This window comes from Ammospiza caudacuta, chromosome 15 (genome assembly GCF_027887145.1).
Source record: "Ammospiza caudacuta isolate bAmmCau1 chromosome 15, bAmmCau1.pri, whole genome shotgun sequence".
Classification (NCBI taxonomy): domain Eukaryota; kingdom Metazoa; phylum Chordata; class Aves; order Passeriformes; family Passerellidae; genus Ammospiza; species Ammospiza caudacuta.
In genome coordinates, this window is record NC_080607.1 from 478468 (window position 1) to 498539 (window position 20072).

The window sequence follows — 20072 nt, forward strand, 5'->3', positions numbered from 1 at the left end:
GACGAGGAGAGACTTCTGATCTTGTCTCGGTCTTGGTGTTTATTAATTGTTTATCTAAAAGATTTTCTTTCAGCCCGACAGAGGTCTGCACAGCAAGTCAGCCATGGGCACACTCCCGAAGCCCCCGGGCGGTCACTTATCTTTATACCCTAAGTTACGTGTACAATATTTATCATTTTTCTCCAATACTTTCTACTCTTATTAACCTGTGCACTTCTAGTAATGACCAATCCCAAAGTGCCACCACCACCACAGAAGATGGAGGCCAAGAAGAAGAAGAAGAAGGACAGGACACGCCCCAATTCCTCCATCTTACTTCTCTAGACCCCCCTGTACCAAAATCCTAAACCCTGTGTTTCACACTTTAACTAACTTATCCCTTCACCATTCACCCAGTGAATTCCTCCTATCCTCATACAGGTCTCATCTCCTGTGTAGGATCAAAATCCTGCCACCAGACACTTCTGGCAACATTCCAGGATTCCCGAGCCCCCCAAGGGTGGTCTCGGCCTCTCTGCACCTCCATCCTGAGGTGCTGAGATCCCACAGGGTCCCAGCTCCAGGGCTCTCTGAGCTCCAGCAGTGTTTGGACAGCGCTGCCAGGCCCAGGCTGGCATTGTTGGGGTGTCCTGTGCAGGGCCAGCAGTTGGACTGGAGGATCCTGATGGGTCCCTCCCAGCTCAGCCAATTCTGTGGTTCTGGGATCCCATGAGCCTGGGGATGGGGCTGCCAATGGTTGCCATGGCAACGGGCCCTGGCTGCAGGCCTGAGCTGGTGTCCATGGCAACCACCCCATCATGGGGTCTCCATGGAGCTGCTGAGGGACTGACCCTAGCAACAGGGGGCTGGTAATGGTTGCCATGGATACTGACCATAGCAACAGGGGGCTGGTGATGGTTGCCTGCTAAGGATCAGATTTGTCACAGGCCCTCAGAGGGGTTCCATGGGGACTTTCCAAGAGTCTCCAGGCTGTTCCAGAGCTGGAATGTCACAGGCAGGGACAGGGGCTCCATGGAGACCTCCCACGGCTTTCTGGGGATGGTAAAGAGCCGTGTGGTAAGAGGCAGTCGCAGCAATTTCATGGTGACATCCCAGGGGGACTGTGGGCTGCAAAGGCACCAATCTGTCACAGGCACTCAAGGGGGCTCCACGGTGACATCCCAGGAGTCTCCAGGCTGCCAAAGAGCCAGGATGTCCCAGACACTCACAGGGGTTCCTGTCATGGGCACAGTGAGAGCTTTAGGTAAAAGCTTTATTTCTTTATTGGAAAAACTCCTGCTAAATCATGAGGTGGAGAAATGACACCCAACAGCCACCATGGTTCCTCAAACCCCTGTAGGGCCCCTAGACTTCTAAAATTCCTTCAAAGAGAGGAGACTGGGAGTGGCTGGATCCAATCCCAGCCCGAGAATTTGTCAAAGGTGTAAAACATTGAACAGGTGGAATTCAACTTTAACACAATTTGTCCCACAGGATTAATGATAGAATACCAGATTAATTTATATAAATATGTCTCTGGCTTATTCTGATCATGATCAGATGGAAAGATCACCAGCACAGTTATTTAATCCACAGTTCAGGAGCTATAACAATTATTAGAATATAGTGCTCTAGGCAGCAATTTTGAAGTCAACAGGGCCTTGCTGGAGTTGTTGGAGCCCATGGCAGGCAGAGCCTCCTGCTCCAGCAGGAACTGCCTTTCCTGTGCCATCAGCAGGGCAGGTCCCGCTGCAGGAAAAGCCCCAGGCCAGCCCCAGCACAGGGAAGGGCTCGGGCACAAGGACAGAGTGCCGTGCTGGGAGCTGTGCCAGGGAGAGCCTGAGGCACCAAAGGCACCTTGGCAGCAGCAGCTGCTTGCAGGCCATGGCCAGAAGCCTCCCTTGGCAGCCCGGCCTGGTGGCCACCACTGCAGAGCTGCTGACTCAGGGCTCATTCCTGGCTGGGCTCTGAAAAGCCGCTTCTGCTCCAGGAGCCTGACTGGGAAGCCATTGGTCCCAGCACCTTGGGGACAAGGTATTAATGACAAAACTCTTCATGCCAGCAGAGCCAAGGCAGGGGCAGAGGAAAGGGCACAGCCAGGCCCAGGGGACAGGGCTGCCGTGGTGATGGCTGTGAGGTCACTGCCCCTGCAGCAGCCTGGCTGCCCTCAGCAGACATTCTGGCCAGAAGCCTTGTGAGGGCACCCAGCACATCAGAGAACCCACACAACAGGAATTCTGTCCCTGAGGATGAGAGGCTTTCACTGGGTCAGGCTGCACAAACATCCTGATCTTAGACAGTTCCTGTGATGGAGCATCCCTTTCTCTGGAAATACACTTGCCGCTTTGTGCCTTTCTCATAACTATAAAAGATTTCCTCCTTCTACCAAATGTAAATCCACCCTCATTCATTTTAAAGATATTGACCCTTGTTCTGTCACTGCAAGATTTAGGAGAAAAATCCTTTAATCACTATTTTTCCATTTTCACAGGTCTTGGAGAGGACTCAAAAATCTCCCAAGATGGGGTTTGGAGGCCTCATCAGATAAGTACCAGGGAGAGGCTGATAGCTTTGGGGTCAGTGGGGTAGAGACTGAGGACTAAACGGGAATAGCCTGGGAGGGATGGAAGGGTGGTTTCAGAGAGGCTGGAGCTTTTTCTTCATAGTGGGAATGAGCCTGAATAAGACATAATAGCACCAAGGGCAGCTGGGCAGGCCCAGCCTGGCACCAGGAGAAAGGAATTTCCCTGCCAGGGCAGGGCTGTGGTGCAGCACGTCCCCAGCAGGAGCCTGGAGCAGCCCAAGGCTTTGTGTGGGCAGGCAGAGGCAGGCAGGAGGCAGAGCTGTCAGCAAAGGAAGGGGCCAGCCAGCCAGGTGGGGCAGCCGGGGGATGCTGACAGCCTGCAGGGACAGAGGTGCAGGTTTGCTCAGCATCAGAGACACCTTTCCCTTGCTTGTCCCCAGCTGCCATCACTGCAACGAGTGTTCTGCTCTTCCTGGAACCTGGGGACACTTTCTCAGTCCTGTCCCTCAGATGAATCTATTTATATTTTGAGAAATTTCAGTGTTTCAATTACTTTTTGAATTCTTCAGAAATTTTTGAGCACACTCGGAGGGACTGAGTCTGATGCAAACAGCACCAAAGCCACAGAGGATCATTAAAGTCCCTGTGCTGTGTCTGTGCTGCTGAGCCGGGCTGGGCTCCTGGCCCAGAGGCAGCTCCTGGCAAGGGCAGCGCTGCAGAGAGACAGCTCTGGCCAGGAGCAGCTCCTGTGCACAGCCCAGCAGGGCTGGGACGCTGCCAGGGCCCCTCAGGGACACCAGCAGGGCACAGACAGAGCTCACAGGGGCTCAGCACTGGCAGGGACTGTGGGATGGCCCAGAGGGGGCTGTGTCACAGCAGCACCTCTGGGGCTGTGTCACAGAGGCACAGAGCAGCTGGGATGTCAGCAAGGGGCTGTGTGACAGCACCGAGTGGGCTATGTGAGGTCACAGGTTGGGCTATGACATCACAGAGTTTGTTGTGTGAGGTCATTGAGCAGCTGTAGCATCATAGAGGGGATTCTGTGACATCACAGAGCAGGTTGTGACATCATGGCATGGCTGCATGACATCATAGAGAAACCTGTAAGGTCAAAGCGTGTGCTGTGACATTACAGAGTGCCAGTAGGACACTACAGACAGGATTTTGTGACAACACAGAGCTGGCTGTGACACCACAGAACAGACAATGACATCACTTGGTGACTTTTTGACATCACAGAGTCGTCTGTGACATCACAGAGTCTTCTGTGAAATCACAGCACAGCTGTATGACATCACTGAGTGATACTGCAGAGCTTGCTCTGGGACATCACAAGGGTGTGCTGTGATATCCCAGAGTGGACTGAGACATCACAGGAGGCTGTGTGACATCACAGGGGCTCTGCGACATCACGGGGCCTGTGTGACATCACAGGGGCTGTGTGAGGTCACTGGGGAGGTCACTCTGCCCCGGCCCCCCTCACAGCTCCCCCCAGAGCAGTCCAACCCTTCTCGTGCACAGCGGGGTCCCCTGTCCCCTGGGTCCCCCCACCCCTAGCCCCGCAGCCTCCCCCAGAGGATGTTCCACGAGATCGACCCCAGAGCCTGACACAGGGACAGGGGGCCGGGGCCCTGGGGGTGGCACAGGGGGACAGGGACCCCCGGCAGCGTCCCCGTGTCCCCCAGGGCCAGAGCCTGGGCCAGGGCTCCTTCACCCTGCTACCAATGAGGCCTTGAGAGCACTGAAAAAATCCCCAGCAAGGGATCAGCAAATATCAGATTTAGTATTAAGAGACAGCACCACAACGTTCCTTGGCAAGAGCCGCTCTGCTCCTGACTGGACACTTCAGGCACACCAAGGCAACAAAGCAATGACAAAACCAAACCAAATCTAGGCAATCAAACCAGAAATTTACTGAGAACTGTCCCTGTGTGTGTGTGTATGACACAAGGATAGTGAGGGCAAGGATAAAAGGAATATGGCCTAAAGCTCAAAGGATCTCAAATTTAACAGTACCTAACTTATACCTTAACCCTAACTGATGCCTTCAACTTCACAATTTAGCAAAAGAGTGGCACTTAACAATATTTGACCTAACTTATAACACACGACTTAGCAATTTAATAGAGTAACACTTAACTATATTTAACTTAGCTAATAGCTTAAATATACAACTTAGCAAAAGAAATACTCTAGCAGCATTTAACTTAGCTTAGACATCGTGACTTAACATTACTTATATCTGGATATCTGACTGACTCAGCTCAGTCCAAGACACTCCAACCCCTCAGAGAGCAGCATTTCTGCCACATTTCCCCAGCACAGGCACTTCTGTGTGCACACAGACACAAAGAGTCAGTGCAAGGCACCCTTGAGCAGTTCCCCTGAGGGCAGGCAATGCTCACTGTGGATCCTTTGGCATCTCCCCAGTGAGTGAAGGGTTGAGCCTGGAGGAGTGGGGGGATCGGCCCAGGCTCTGTGGTTGTTCAGGATCCCCGAGTGCAGCAAACGGGAGAGTTCCCGGCTGGGAGAGGCCCCACTCAGAGGGAGTCGCTGGCCCAGGAGAGCTCCAAGGGCTCCTTTTGGAGCGCTGTTTGCAGGGCCCCAAGAGAGGGGCTTCAGTCCCAGCAATGGCTCATCCTGGCCGCACTTGGCACCAACAGCTTTCTTTGGCAGGGTGAGAACAGGGATGTTGTGCCACGGAGGGAACAGAAACAGGTCCCAGGGCTGCTCCTACAGAAACCAGGAGCTGGCTGGGCAGCAGCAGTTCCTGGAGCAGACAGTGTTTGTGATGAGCTGCAGAGGAGCTGAGCCCAGGGGCTGTTGGCCAAGGCCGAGCCCCAAGGAGCATTTCTCAGCTGGCAGGGTGGCCTGAGAAGGGGAGGGGGAATGCAGCAGCACAGGGCCATGGAACCAAGGGACCATTGTGACACTGTGGGGCCCTGTGAGACCAAGGGACCATTGTGACTCTGTGGGGCCTCTTGGAATCATGGAGACCACTGTGACATTGCTGGGCCGCATTGAGCCAAGGGGACAGTACTGAGGCTGTGGGGCTCCATGGAATGTAGGGATCATTGTGACACTGAGAGGCCCCATCAAACCAAGGGTCCATTTTGACACCGTGAGGCCTCATGGAATGATGGAAACCATTGTGACGCTTTGGGGTGTCATGGAACCAAAGGACCTTTGTGACACTGTGAGACCCCATGGAGCCAAAGGTCCATTGTGACATTGCAAGGCCTCATGGAACCATGGAGAGACCAATAAGGCACTTCACAACCTCATGGTTCCAAGGATTCATTGTGATACTGCAGGGCTGCATGGAACCAAAGATCCAGGGTGACACAGAGGGGACTCCTGTCATCAACGGTCCATTGTGACACTGTGGCGCCAAAGGAGACCATTGTGACACTGCAAACCCCGAGGGTCTAAAAGTCCATTGTGACATTGCAGGGCATATGGAATATAGGAGTCATGTGACACTCTGGGGACTGGGGAACCATGGAGACCATTGTGACATGCAAGGCTCATGGAACCTTTGGGACCATTGTGACACTGCAGGGCCTTCTGGAACCTGGGGGCCACTGTGACACTGTGGGACCCCGTAGAAACAAGTCACCCTTATGGCATTGTGGGGCATCATGGATCCAAGGCACCACTGTGACACTGTGAGGCCCCACAATACCAAGGGAACACGGAGCAGGTCTGCCTGGTTTGGCCTCCCAGGGTCCACCTGACTGATCCAGCTGACCTTGGCATGTTGAGGGGCTCTTCTGCTATTGAAACACTGGGGCTCCGTACTTTCCCTTCTATGGAAAAGAACTCTCCTTCTCCTCCAGGCACCCATGGCCAGAATTGGGATTTCACCTCCAAACTTCCTTATATCCAGGGATTGTTCCAAAAGGAATATTGCCAGGACATGTCTGGCTGGCAATGGTTTCACAAGGATCACCTCTTTTCTATCCACAAAACTCCGGTGAAGGCTCCATGCTTTCCTTTCAATGGTAAAGAACTGTCCTGCTTCTCCAGGTGCCCATGGCTGAGATTGGGCTTCCACCTCCAAAATTCCCTATGTACAAGTACTGCTCCCAGACAAAATCTGCCATTACTGGTAAGTCTGACTGGCCTTGGCCTAGTGAGGCTCTCACCAGCCTTACAAACACTGGGACTCTGTGCTTTCCTTCCTAGGGAAAAGAACTGTTCTTCTAGTCCAGGTGCACATGGCCAGAATTGGGATTTCACCTCCAACATTTCCCTACTGTGAGAGACTGGAGGAGATTGTTGGCTCAAAATAGTTCATGTGTAGGGGAGGAAGGGGCAGGTCCAGCCTTGCCCTGCCCTGGAACCCCAGCCCTGCCCTGCGCTGTGACCCCAATCCCCCCAGAGCCTCCACCCCAGCCCAGCAGTGTCTGCCAGTCCCTGGCACAGCACAGGCAATGCTCCACAGCCACCTCTGGAGACCCCAGCCCAGCTCCTGAGGGACCAAATGAGCCCAAGTCCCACCTGGGGGAAGGGCCCAGCAACACCAAGGGGTATTGAAGGCTGCGCACAAAGCAAGCACACATCTTGACCCTATCTCTTCTTGGAATTTCCATCTGAACAATGCTGGAATCCAGGAGTTGGTAGCTGTGTGTGTGCTGCTCTGTATCTTTTTTCATTTCTTTCTTTCTTTCTGTGTCTTCTTCTCCTTCTTCAAATTACCTCTTCCTGCAAATTTTGATTAACTTAAAATTGGACAGGCTTAGAGATTGTGAAGTTTAATGGGCTAAGGTAATGCTTTGGGAGGTGTTTTTTGTTCATTGAATGTCAATTGAACTTTTGCCAAAGTTTCTCTCAATTTCTAAAGTTGCCAGTAAAGGCTGTTTTATTGTTTTAAGCTCCTGAGAATCTCCTGTTGGTATTTCTCCAGAGCATCCAACTCAGAGTACACAAACAGCTATAAATCCTTCTAAAAGTCTCCTTGAGAGAGTTTTTTGGGGCATGGCAGTCAGGGCTTGTCTGTCCTGCTTGGCCCAGCCCAGGCAGGGCTTTCCCAGCTACATTCCACACTCCATTTCCCAGCTGGAGCCGCTGCTGCCTCTGAGTTGTGCTGCCCCAGCCCCAGGGACACTCTCCTTGTCTGCCCATTCCCCCACGGTCTCTGGGCAGGGATGGTCTCAGTGGGGGCTGCTGACATCCTCAGCACCTTGGAGGCTGCTGCTGAATTTTCCTGCTCCAGAGGCTTGTTCAGCCTTCAGCTCTTCAGTGCAGGAATTCAGTGTCCCAGGGCTCATTAGCACTGAGAACAACTTGAGAAGCCAAGCCTCCGGGGATAATTTGATTTAATTGTTCAAATCTTTTGTGGTTAGGTAGATCTCAGTAGTGTATTCAAAGTGAATACATGATATTTAAAAAGACAGCGAGAAGAGATTTTTTTTAGATCCTGTTTAGTTTTACTTTCCCGTTAATTTATTGATATGTGCACTCTCCAATTGACATTGAATCCCAGTGCCTCCTCATGCAGTTTGAATAGATATGAAAATCAAGACCCTTCATGGCTGACAATCAATCTGACTCTGTCCCTACCCCCACCCCACCATTTCCCCCATCCAAACCCTGGTACTCAGAGCAGCCTTGTGCCAATCTGAGCTCCCTCCAGCCCAGGCTGCACCTGCAGCTTTCAGCTCCTTGGCTCCAACTCCCACCTGCTTTCCTTGGAGAAGGAGCTGCCCGAGACACAGAGGGATGTTCATTTCTTGTCAGCCAACAAAGCCAAGGGAAGGCACAGCTCCATCAAATGCAAAAGCCATTCCTCTCCATGGCTCTGCCCTGGCCCTGATCCCCACAGCCTATCCTCTTTCCTTCATCCCTTCATTGCCAGGAACTTTCTGGGACAGGGGAGCTCTGCTCTGAGTATGGAGAGAGGTGCTATGAATTGTGGTGGGAACCACAACTCATCAGGTTTGTCTCCTTTGGGGGTCAGGAACTGGTGAGACTCAGAAGCACAGAAAGTTTCTCTTCATGGCCAACAGACCACAGTTGAACAGGACACAATTTAATAAGAGTCACGCCCTTCCCTGAGCTATGTACAACGTCCCAGCAGTGTCTGGTGAGTCCACAATTCACAAGTGATTTCCATACTAAAATTTATTTCACACAAACGTGGTTTTGTGATAGATATAAACACAATTAAGTTCTTGTATCAGGATTCTCATTCTGGAGTGAGGACAGAACAGCTTGAACAATTCCTGATTTGCAAAGCCGTCAGTGGTGGATGAAGAAGGGAGGTCAGGCTGCTCTTGGTGGTGAGGAAATGCTGAAACCAACCTGACTCATTTCATCTCCTCCTGTCCTGGCTGATCTCTCCTCTTTCCCCTTCCATCCATTGGTTTTTGTCTCCCCCCAGCTCCCTGTGAAGAGCCCGGCTCTGTGTTCTCCATCCCCTCCTCGCTGGCACTGCCAGGCTGGGATGAGGAGCCCCTCAGCCTTCCCTGCTCCAGGCTGGACCAGCCCAGCTCCCTCAGCCTCTGCTCACAGCTCTGGACAAAATTGGTACTTCTCCAAAATTCCCTACATGCAAGGGTTTCTCCCAGACAAAAGCTGCAAGGACAGACAGGCATGGCTCAATTTGGCCTCTGGTGGTCGCCTCTAATCTGCCCTGGAAACACTGGGGCTCTTTCCTTTCCTTCCTGAGGGAAAGAACCGACCTTCTCATCCAGGTGCTTCTGGGCTGAAATTGGCATTCTTCCCCCAAAATCCCGTATATCTGAGATACAAAATATTTATATCTGAGATACAAGATATTTATTCTGTTGCTCCCAGATGAAAGCTGCCAGGACAGACAGATCTGTCTGGCCTTGGCCTCTAGTGGCTGCTGTTTATCAGCTCCTGGAAGACTGGGACTCCATGCTTTCCTTCCTGTGGAACCATGATGACACTTCAGGGCCTCATGGATCCAAGGGACCATTGTGACACTGTGGGGCCTCGTGGAACCAAGGCAATCACTGTGGCTCTGTTGGGCTGCATGGTCCCAAGGGGCCAGTGTGAAGCAGCGGGGCTTTGTGGAACCAAGAGGCCATTGCTGCACTTCAGGGCCTCGTGGAGCCAAAGGGCCGTTGTCGTCCTGCAAGACACCGTGGATCCATGGAGAGCATTGTGGCATTGCAAGGCCCCATGGAATCATGGAGACCATTGTGACACTGTGGGGCCCCATGGAACCAAAGGGCAACTGTGACCCTGCAGGGCCTCATGGAAGCACGGGGACATTGTGACACTGCAGAAGCAAGGAGAACACTGTGATACAGCAGAGCACCATGAAACCAAGGGAACATGGAACAGGTCTGGCTAGCTTGGCCACCCAGGGCCCACTTGACAGGCCCAGCTGATCTTGGAATGTTGAGGGCTGCCTCTCATCAGCCCCTGGAGAACTTGAGCCCAATGCTTTCCTTCCTATGGGAAAGAACCATTTGTCCTTCCAGGTGCCCACAGACAAAACTGATACTCCCCTCGAAAATTCCCTGTATGCCAGGGTTCTCCCAGACAAAAGCTGCCAGGACAGAGAGCTCTGGCTGGTCTTGGCCTCTGGTGGTCACCTCTCATCTCAAGGAAGCCCTGAGGAAAGTATTTGAACAGATTTGACTGCTGGAACATCAATGAGTCTCATGCTCTTAAAAACTCAAATGCTCTTCTGATTATGAGTCTTTTCTTTCTTATTGTGTATTATGTGTGAAGTATTATTTTCAGCTAAAAATATTATTCTTATCACTTTACCCGAGTTATCTGAAACAAAACAGCTCATCTATATATGACTCCAGGTCACCTGTATAAGCAAACACAAGAAATGATCCAGCAGGAATTATTTGTCCCTGCTCCCATCTATCACATCTCTGGAGATGGAGATGCAGCCCCAGCACTTGGCAGGGCTCAAGGGCTCACAAGCTCAGCTCCCACACAGAGAACTTGTGGACTCTGGGCTGCTCTCTTCTTGGCCCCTGCACGCTCAGCCAGGCTGAGATGGACACTGATGGTTTCTGGGCCAGGCTCTCTGAGCCCAGCCCAGCTCCCTGCAAGCTCTGCCAGCTGCCCTGAGCTCTGGGCAGCACCAAGGGCCTCTCCCCAGCCCAGCCCAGCCGGCTCTGGCCCCACAGCTCTGCTCAGGCCAGGCTGCTCTGGGCACTGCCCCACGGCCTCAGCCCCTGGCAAGGGCACAGCAGCAGCTGCAGCTGCCACAGGACTCAGCCCCAGGCATGGGGGAAGGTGCTTGGCCAAGGCCAAAGGAGGCTCCCTGGCTGCCCTGCTCCCCTCTGGCTGAGGTGCTGAGAGCTCTGCAGCCCCTGCTGCCATCCCATCTGCCCAGGGCAGCACAAGAGCCCCGGCCTTGGGGCCCTCAAAGCTGCTCCAGCTCCAGGCCCAGGGCCCACGCCAAAGCTGGGGCAGCCACAAAGCTGTGCCCATTTCTGTTCATTGCTGCCCTGATGGAAATGGATCCTCAGCCACTTGGAGGGTACTGATGAATTTTACTCCTCCAGAGGCCTCTTCTTTCTGGAGCTCCTCAGTTCAGGAATTCAGTGAGCAAAGCTCATAAACATTTGTTCAAATACCCAAACAGGAAAAACCACTGGGAATAATCTATGTTTTCAATTCTTCTGTGGTTAATTAGACATATTTCAGAAGAGTATTCAAAGTGAATCTTCTATATTGAAAACAATGCAGGTTTGGTTTTCTTTTTCTGTTTATAGATTGATATCAGACATGTCCAATTCATATTGACCCCCAGACTCTTCTAAAGCAGTCTGAATACACATAAAAATCAAGACCCTTCATGGCTGACAATCAATAACACTCTGTCCCCACTCCCTCCCCACAATTTCCCTCATAAAACCCCTGAAACTCCTATGGATCAGGAATGGTGTGGCCAGCAGGAGCAGGGCAGGGATTCTTCTCCTGTGCTCATCACTGCTTGGGCAGCACCTCGAATGCTGTGTCCAGTTCTGGGCCCACCAATTTAGGAAGGACATGGAGGGGCTGGAGCATGTCCAGAGAAGGGCAACAAGGTTGGGGAGGGGTTGGGAGCACAAGTCCTGTGAGGAATGGCTGAGGGAGCTGGGGTTGTTTATCCTGGAGGAGAGGAGGCTCAGGGGAGACCTCATCCCTCTCTACAACTCCCTGACAGGAGGGTGCAGCCAGGTGGCGGTCAGGCTCTTTTCCCAGGGAACAGTGACAGGACAAGAGGACACAGCCTTCAGCTGCAGCAGGAGACATTTAGGCTGGACATTAGGAAATATTCTCCATACAACTGGGCATTGGAATGGGCTGCTCAGGGAGGTGGGTGAGTCACCAACTCTGGAAGTGTTTAAGGAAAGAGTGGATGTTACACTCAATGCCATGGCCTGGGTGACGAGGTGGTGTTGGGTCCCAGGTTGGTCTTGATGCTCTCCAAGGTCTTTTGCAGCCTGGTTCATTCTCTGATGATTGTGACAGTGCAGGGTCCTGGGAAAGCAAGGGGTCATTGTGTCACTGTGGGGCCTGGTGGCACAAAGAGGACCATGGTGACACTGTGTATGACATGGCAGCACAGAGCCAAGGGGCCATTGTGACACTGTGGGGCTGAATGGAAGCAAGGAGTCAGTCCATGGTGACAGTCTGGGTCCTGGTGGAACCACAAAGGCCAGTGTGAAACTGCAGGGCCTTGTGGAACCAAGGGGCCATTGTGACACTGCGGAACCAAGGAGACCTTGGAAGAGCCTGAGGACAATGGAATTAAGAAGGCATTGCTCCATTGCAAGGACTCTGGGAACTGAGGGAACAATTGTGACACTGTGGTACCCCATAGAACCAAGGGTCTCTGGTGACACTGAAGGATCTTGTGTCACCAGGGCTCTATTGTGACACTGCCACACCAAGGAATCCATTGTGGCACTCTGAGGCCTCCTGGAACCACAGAGACCACTGTGACCCTGCAGGGCCTTGTGGAACCATGCAGAGCTTTGTGACAGAGCAGGACCTGGTGTCATGATGGGGCCATTGTGACACTGGAACCATGGAACCAAAGGGCCAGTGCTGCTCCTCAGGGACTCCTGGAATGAAGGAAACATTTTTGACACCGTGGAGGTCCTTGGGACTAAGAGGCCATTGTGACGCTGTGGAACCAAGGAGAGATTTGTTTCACTGCCCGATCTCATGGAACCAAGGGCCCATTGAGACAAGGCAAGGCCTTGGGGGAACAAAGGATCCATTGTGACATTGCAGGGCCCAAGGATCCAAGGACTTTGTGACATGAAGGGGTCCCATGGAACCAAAGAGACATTAAGGCACTGTGAGGCCTCAAGGAACCGTGGTGACATCGAGTTGGCTGGGAGTGTTGACCTCCTGGATGGTAGGAGGGCTCTGCACAGGGCCCTAGACAGGCTGGATCCAGGGCCCAGATCCAACAAGGTGAGGTTTAAAAAGTCCAAGTGCCGGGTCCTGGACTGTGGCCACAACAACCCCTGCAGCTATACAGGCTGAAGACAGAGGGGCTGGACAGCAGCCAGGCAGAAAGGGACCTGCAGGGACTGATGGACAGCAAGCTGGAAATCAGGCAGCAGTGTGCCCAGGTGGCCAAGAAGGCCAATGGCTCCTGGCCTGGATCAGGAATGGTGTGGCCAGCAGGAGCAGGGCAGGGATTCTTCTCCAGTGCTCAGCACTGCTTGGGCAGCACCTCGAGTGCTGTTTGCAGTTCTGGGGCCCCCAATTTAGGAAGGACATGGAGGGGCTGGAGCGTGTCCAGAGAAGGGCAACAAGGCTGGGGGGGCGGTTTGGAACACAAGAGCTTTGAGGAATGGCTGAGGGAGCTGCTGGGGTTGTTTATCCTGGAGGAGAGGAGGCCCAGAGGAGACAAGGCGGTGTCAGGGCACAGGTTGGACTTGATGATCTCCATGGCCTGTTCCACCCTTGCTGATTCTGTGATTCTCTGAAACCACCCTTGGAGCAGTTGCAGGATGAGCCCTGGGCCTCCTCTTCAGAAGCTCCAGCAGCCCAGGTCCCTCAGCTCCTCCTGCCAGCCCCAAAGCCCATCCTGTCAGTCCTGCAGAGCCTCTGCAGCTCCTCCTCACTGCCCAGAACAGGGAGCCCCAGAGCCAGACACAGCAGCCCAGATGTGCCCCCCTGGCCTGGGGTGCCTCTGGCAAGGGAGCAGCACGAGGAGCCTGCAGGAGCCTGCAGACAATTCCTGCAGCACTTGTAGGATGATCCTGCTGCCCAAGGGACATACCTATGGTGCCAAGTCAGGAACTGCAATGGGGAGTGAGGCCAGAGAGGAAAGGGCAAACAGGGATGGGCTGTGTGCAGGGGAGGGAACAGGGGTGGGCAATGGAAAGACATTTGTATCAGGAAGAGGAAAGAAAGCAAAGGTGAAGCAAAGGAAATGCTGAGGGCAGTCTGGGGGTGGCGGCCAGACAGCCCTGGCTCTGAGCAACAGCGTCTGCAGTGGGACAGGAAACTCCCAGCTGATGGGAACAAACTTTCTGGCTGACTGCAGAGGCCAGGACAAAGCTGAGTGGTTTCCCTGCTGTCCCCCAGCCCTTGCTGGCCCCAGGGGCTGATGACATTTGTGCTCCCTCAGGTTCATGTCCCCACAGCAACAGCATGGGGGTGCTCCCCCTGCTCTGTGCAATGCAAACAGGGGCTGCTGAGCCAGTGCTGCCGTGTCTGTGCGTGCAAGGATGGGACACCTGTGTGAGCTGGGAGAGAGGCCAGGGCTGCAGAGGGGGGATGTTGTTGGCAGCTCCATGAGGACGCTCTGGGACGCTGCCCTGAGCTGTGCAGCGCACTGGGAATGGATCAGCCCCTGCTCTGCTGCTCCTTCCTGTCTCCCCCAGGGCCCTTGCAGAGCCCCAGCTGTTGCTGCCCTCAGCTGCCATGGCAACCCTCAGGACAAAGCGGTGCCAGGGCTGTTCCAGGTACAATTGCAGTGACACTCGTTGGTGCAACCAGGTGCCATGGCAATGGCCACAGGGACCCGGTCCTTGGTTTGGTGCCATGGCAACCAATGTCCGGAGCCGTTGTGATGGTTGGTGGCCATGGGAAGCTGCCCTGGTCCCTTGCTCAGGGCTGGTGTCAGTGCCCAGAGCCAGAGGGGATCCCTTGCTGGGGGCTGTGCCATGGCCACCTGCCCTGTGCCGCGCTGGCCGCTCTGGCACCAGGAACCAGCAGCCAGCGGCACTGCCAGGGCCAAAGGCCAGGTCAGCCAGACAGAAAGGGGCGGGGCTGGGCACTGTTTCCATGGCAACCGGCACTGGGGGGACACCTGGGTCACCTGGCCTGGCAGTTGCCATGGAAACCACTGGCAGGGACTGAGGGCACAGCCCCTGGCACTGAGACACTGCTGGGCCGGGTGCTGAGCACAGGGCTGAGCACGCAGAGATGGTTTTGTTCTTGCTGAGCTGCAGCACAGCCAAGGCCTGTCCTGCCCCTCGTCAGCCACGCTGGGGAGGGGCTGGGGCTGCGGGGGAGCTGGGCAGGGACACAGCCAGGACAGGGGACCCCAACTGACCCCGGGCATACCCCAGACCAGAGCACATCATGCACAGGGTATGAAGGGGGGAACAAGGAGGAAGGGGGGAATTTTGGAGGGAGGGCTTTTGCCTTCCCAGGTAACACTTAGGCAAGAGGGGGCCCTGTTTCACCAGTGGGCAGGGTCACTACCAAGGACACAGACACCATCTTAAGGAATTGTGTCATTTATATCATGCACAGCTGCAAAGATTTACAAAAGGATATGCTCAGCAAAGCACATCATCATTAGCAAAGAATTACAAAGGAAGCTCAGCAATCCATCATAACCCATCATTACATTTTGATGACCAATCCCTTGGTGAAACACTAGAGGTGTTTGTGGCAGACAAAGATTCTGGCTGACTATCAAGGTACACCTTACAGACATCAGTAGTACTTTAGCAACACCGTTCTTCATTCTTTTTTCTCAATCTCATTCCAATTAGGAACAAGAATTCTGTTGTGCATGGAGCTGGCACCTTTTTAATTCCAGAATAATGCCCCCAAGGCCCTTTGCTGTTCAGCTTTCCCATGCTGTCTGTGGCTAACAAGGCTTGGGGGGCCCTTTCCCCTCTGGCTGGAAGGGGCCGGGTCCCAGTCCCTGAGGGGCACCCAGGCTCCTGGATGGAATTCCTGTGCAAGTCCCTCAGTGTCACAGCAGCCTTCACATGGAGCCCCATGGATCAGAGCATTTTCCACAGGGGCCCTTGGGGCAAACAGGGAGATTTGCTCTGGCAGGATGTGTAAAACAATATCCTGTCAGATCTACTTGTTCTCACACACAATACTTGGCTGCAGGGACACATTCCCTTTGTTCCTGCCCAGGTTTCAGGACTCAGAGTTGTCTTTCCCAGGAGCTGCTCCTTCAGCTGCCTCGGGAGGGTCATTTGGCCTCCAGACCCACACTCTGGCTCCATTATTAGGGCTGTTGGATCCAAACCCTTTATCTCCACAAATGGTGGTGACTGGAGGTGGATCTCCTGTTTTCACAATTGTTCTTAAAATTTCAAGATCAATAATTGTGCTACCCTGTCATGGGGTTGAATAATCCAATCCTGGTCACTATTGTTTAACAGAATTACTGTAATTTCTCCTTAATATTCTGCAACAATTCCTCCTGCCATGACAGGAACACTTTGCAAGGCCAAGCTCCAAAGGGAGCAGTTACCAAAGCAAAGTGTCCTGGAGGAATCTGAATTCCTGTTTCAGTATTGACAGCTCTCATTGGCTTTGAATTTGTCCTAATGAATTCCAATGCATGAAGGCCCAGCCCTGCAGCCTCTGGGCTGGCCCTGCCAGGGGCCATCACAGCCAGAACAATTTCCCAGGCAGGCCAAGTCTCACTGCCCATGGTTGGATTTGCAAATTGGGGAAGCCGTGCACAGTCAGGGGGTTTCCATTTCCCCAGTGGGCCATTGTGAAGGGCATGGAGCACATCTGGGAGATGGGTTCTCCATGGACAAAGGTTCCCATCTCCTAATTTTTCCAACTGCTCTTTTAACAACCCCTTCACCCATTCAACCAATCCTGCAGCTTGTGGATAGTCTGGTACATTAAAAACCCTGCAGGCAAAGTCACTGTATTTTTCACAGGAACAAAGTAATCTGCATCACAGTATCAGCACACCCTGTAAAAATAGCCAATTCCCTCCCTTCCTCCTATTTTCATTGTATTTAATCTCCCAAAGTTGACCACTGACATGAGGGTCCTAGCTGATCCTGTCCTGTAGGGTATTTTGTGTTACATCCCTGAGCAGCCAAAGATACCAAATTAGTATTGTCAGCACTATTTCACATTATTCTCATTTTATATGTACATATTTATATAGAAATATAGATATAGATATGTAGATATGTAGATGTAGACATATATATATAAAAATCTATAAATATAAACATGAAAGTCTTATTATCCTATAAATATGTATATAGTTATTTATTATATTGGTATTTCACTTGCACAAGTGCATCTGAGCTCAAGATTAAAACCTTCTTCTGTTGCTCCATGTGGGAGCATTCCAACAATAATTGTTCTTTCTGAAGGTGCTGTTTCCTATGTACTCTCAACAAATTCATCTTTGTCTGCCCAAACCCACAAGGTCTTTTCCTTTTCCACGTGCAATTTTTGGATGCATTTGAAGACATCCAGGGGTGCAGCTTCTTTTACCCAACTGCCCCACTGCTCACACGGGGCTGCGACCTCAGCCCACTCCAGAGCCAGGGAACTCCAGGGAAGGGCTTCCCAGCTGGGTATTTCTGATGGGACTGATTCCTCACATTTACACTGAACAAGTGACATTTTGTTGGGATCTGGCCAGACTGTTCCAGTTTTGTTTTACCAGTGGGCAGGGTCAGCACCAAAGACACAGACTCCAACTGAAGGAATCAGTGTCATTTCCTGCAGTTCAGAGCAGCAAAGAATCACAAAAGGAGCAGCTCAGCAATGCACCCAACCATCCCCACCAAAGATTGCAGCAGTGATTAACAAAGATCCAGCAGCATTTACCCTCAGGCTTTACCATTCCCCAGATCCCACAGCAGCTGGGGAAGCTGTCACAGCTAAGGCTGCAGAGCCACTCCTGGGCACTGGGAATTCCTACAGGTGCCTCCAGCCCCAGGTGAGGCTCCAACCCCGCTGGGAGAGGGCCCAGCTCTGACAGTGCTGAATGAACACACTGAGAGCACTGCTAGTGTGGCAACATCTGCTTTCATGCTCCTCTCGGGTCCCTCCCAAAGCCTGGCCAGGGCCCCAGGAGGAACCAAGGGAGCTGACTTTGACCATACAGCCCCAAACAAGGCCAGATGCCAGATTTCATGGCCTTGTCTGGCTTCTAAATACACAAAGGTCAATCCATGTTTCACTAATGAGTGGCTACATCTATCACAGGGCTAATGACCATGCATATTTCATTAGGGAGCAGATACAAAGATAACCTTTGCTTGGAAGGTTCATCCAGAGGCCACCTTTGGCTCAGGGCCTGCTGTCCAGGCCTCACTCAGGGCTGGTGTCCAGGCCTTGGCACTTCAGGGACGTGGTTTAGTGCTGGGCTTCGCACTGCTGGGTGACCGGCTGCACTGGCTGAGCTCAGAGGGCTTTTCCAACAGAAAGGATTCTGTGATTCCATGATTCTATCCACTGCATTCAGCTGGGGCTATTTTAGCAGCATTACTTTGCTCCAAAAGTTCCCTCTTGCCTAGCTCCTGTGGCCTGAGGCTTCAGCTGCTTCAGCTCCTGGTGCTGAGCTGCTCATGCTGAATGAGACGGCTCGGAGAGAAGAACACAGTCCATGCAATTCCTTCTGGGACACGGAGAGGGGAGGCTGTGCAAACAGGAGCATTGTTTGCTGTGGCCTCCTCTCTGCCCTTCATGCCTTTCACTGCTTTGAACCAGCCAAGAGCTTTCTCCAAGAGTGCAATGGAGCAGCTGTTCCTGCTCCCAGGCCTGGCTCTCTCCAGTCTCTGCCCTTGCCTGGTTCTGTCCCTCTTGCTGTGCCCTCTGTTCCCCCAGGGCTCGCTGGCTGCTGCCCAGGACTGTGGCACAGATCCAGTGCTCCAGAGCCTCCTTTCTGTGCCCTTGCAGCTGCCTGGGCACAGCAGCCTTTTCCATCTGGAAGCTCCCCATGCACAGGGAGTGCCCAGCTCCGTTCCTTGCACAGCCTCCAGGAGCCCAGGGCTGCCATCTCCAGTCCCTGCTGGCCCTGGGGGCTCCCAGGTGCCTCAGGCTGCTGTGACACCACTGCACACGGGAGGGAAGAGGGGCAGGGGCTGTGCTCAAAGTCAGCTCCATCTGCTGCTGCTGCTGCTGCTGTGGGGTCATTTGTGCAGCCCTGGCCCAGAGTCAGGGATCAGATCCTGCCAGTCTCTTCCAGCCCTGGCTGCTCAGAGTTTGGGCCTTGGAGCCTCTGGTGGCCAAAGGCAGCTGCTGCTGGTCCCTCTGTGTGCCCGTGTTCAGCAGTGCTGCTCCATCAGTCTGTGCCCAGCAACGGGGAAAAGCCTCAGCCCTGCAGGGCCAGGAGCTGCCGGGCTCTGCCTGAGCAGCTCAGCCAGCAAGAAGGGAGCTGCTCCACACAGGAACCAGGAGCAAAGGACATTCCTTTGATAGGACAGGTTTTCTATTGAAAGGAAAATAAAGGAAAAAAGAAAAATAGGTTAATTGTAAAAGATAAGAGTAAAATCCAAGTGTTAGAGAAAAAACATAACATACAGTTACTGAAAAAATCAAAACATAAATGCCAAGTTACATTCTTTGCATTAAGAGGTAAATGATCTTTCTAAAAAGAGAACTCAGACATTTCCATTGTAAATGTGCTGATGGCATGGATCCATCTTATTGACCTCAGCAGTCTCTTAAAAGATTTTGGGCTTTGTTTCCAACAGTGGTATTTGAAATTGTGCTCGAAGCAAGAGGAAATTGCTTTGTGCCATTCCAGCTCCAAGCAGGACTGGGAATGGAAACTCTGTCAAACCCCAAATCCTTTAGAAGATGACCTTCCTTCTCAGCCTGGGAATGAGCTGCACATTCCCTTTGAAACTGTCAGGGATTTTTTAAAAGACACAAAGTCCCACTGACAGCTTTTTGCTCTGGTTTGGAAGTGCAGAAGGGCAATTCTCCATCCATCAGCTCCACACTGCACTGCCTCCGGAGCACGGCCCACTCACCAGCTTTGGCCCACTCGTGGCACTTCTGGAGGAGGAACAAAGTGCAATTCTACAATTCCAGCCAATAAAGAAGGAAGAATGGGACAGACAAAAACACCCTGTACAGATCCAGGCATTCAGCTGGGACTGTGGAGAGTTTGGGTCCTTGCCAGTTGGATGTGTGTCCCCAGCTGCCATCTCTGGGCCTGCAGCAGGGTCTCACTCACCTGCCAAAGCAGAAAGCTCAGGCGCTGCGCTCGCAACGGGCTCGTCTGATGCAGAGCTGTCAGAGCAATGTGAGGGCAGAGCCAGCCCAGCTGGGCCCAGGGCTGAGCCCAGCAGAGCCCTGGCAGAGCCCAGAGCAGCCTCAGCACCCGCAGAGCCCAGCTGCAAGGAGAGAAAGCAGAAACCGCCCGTCA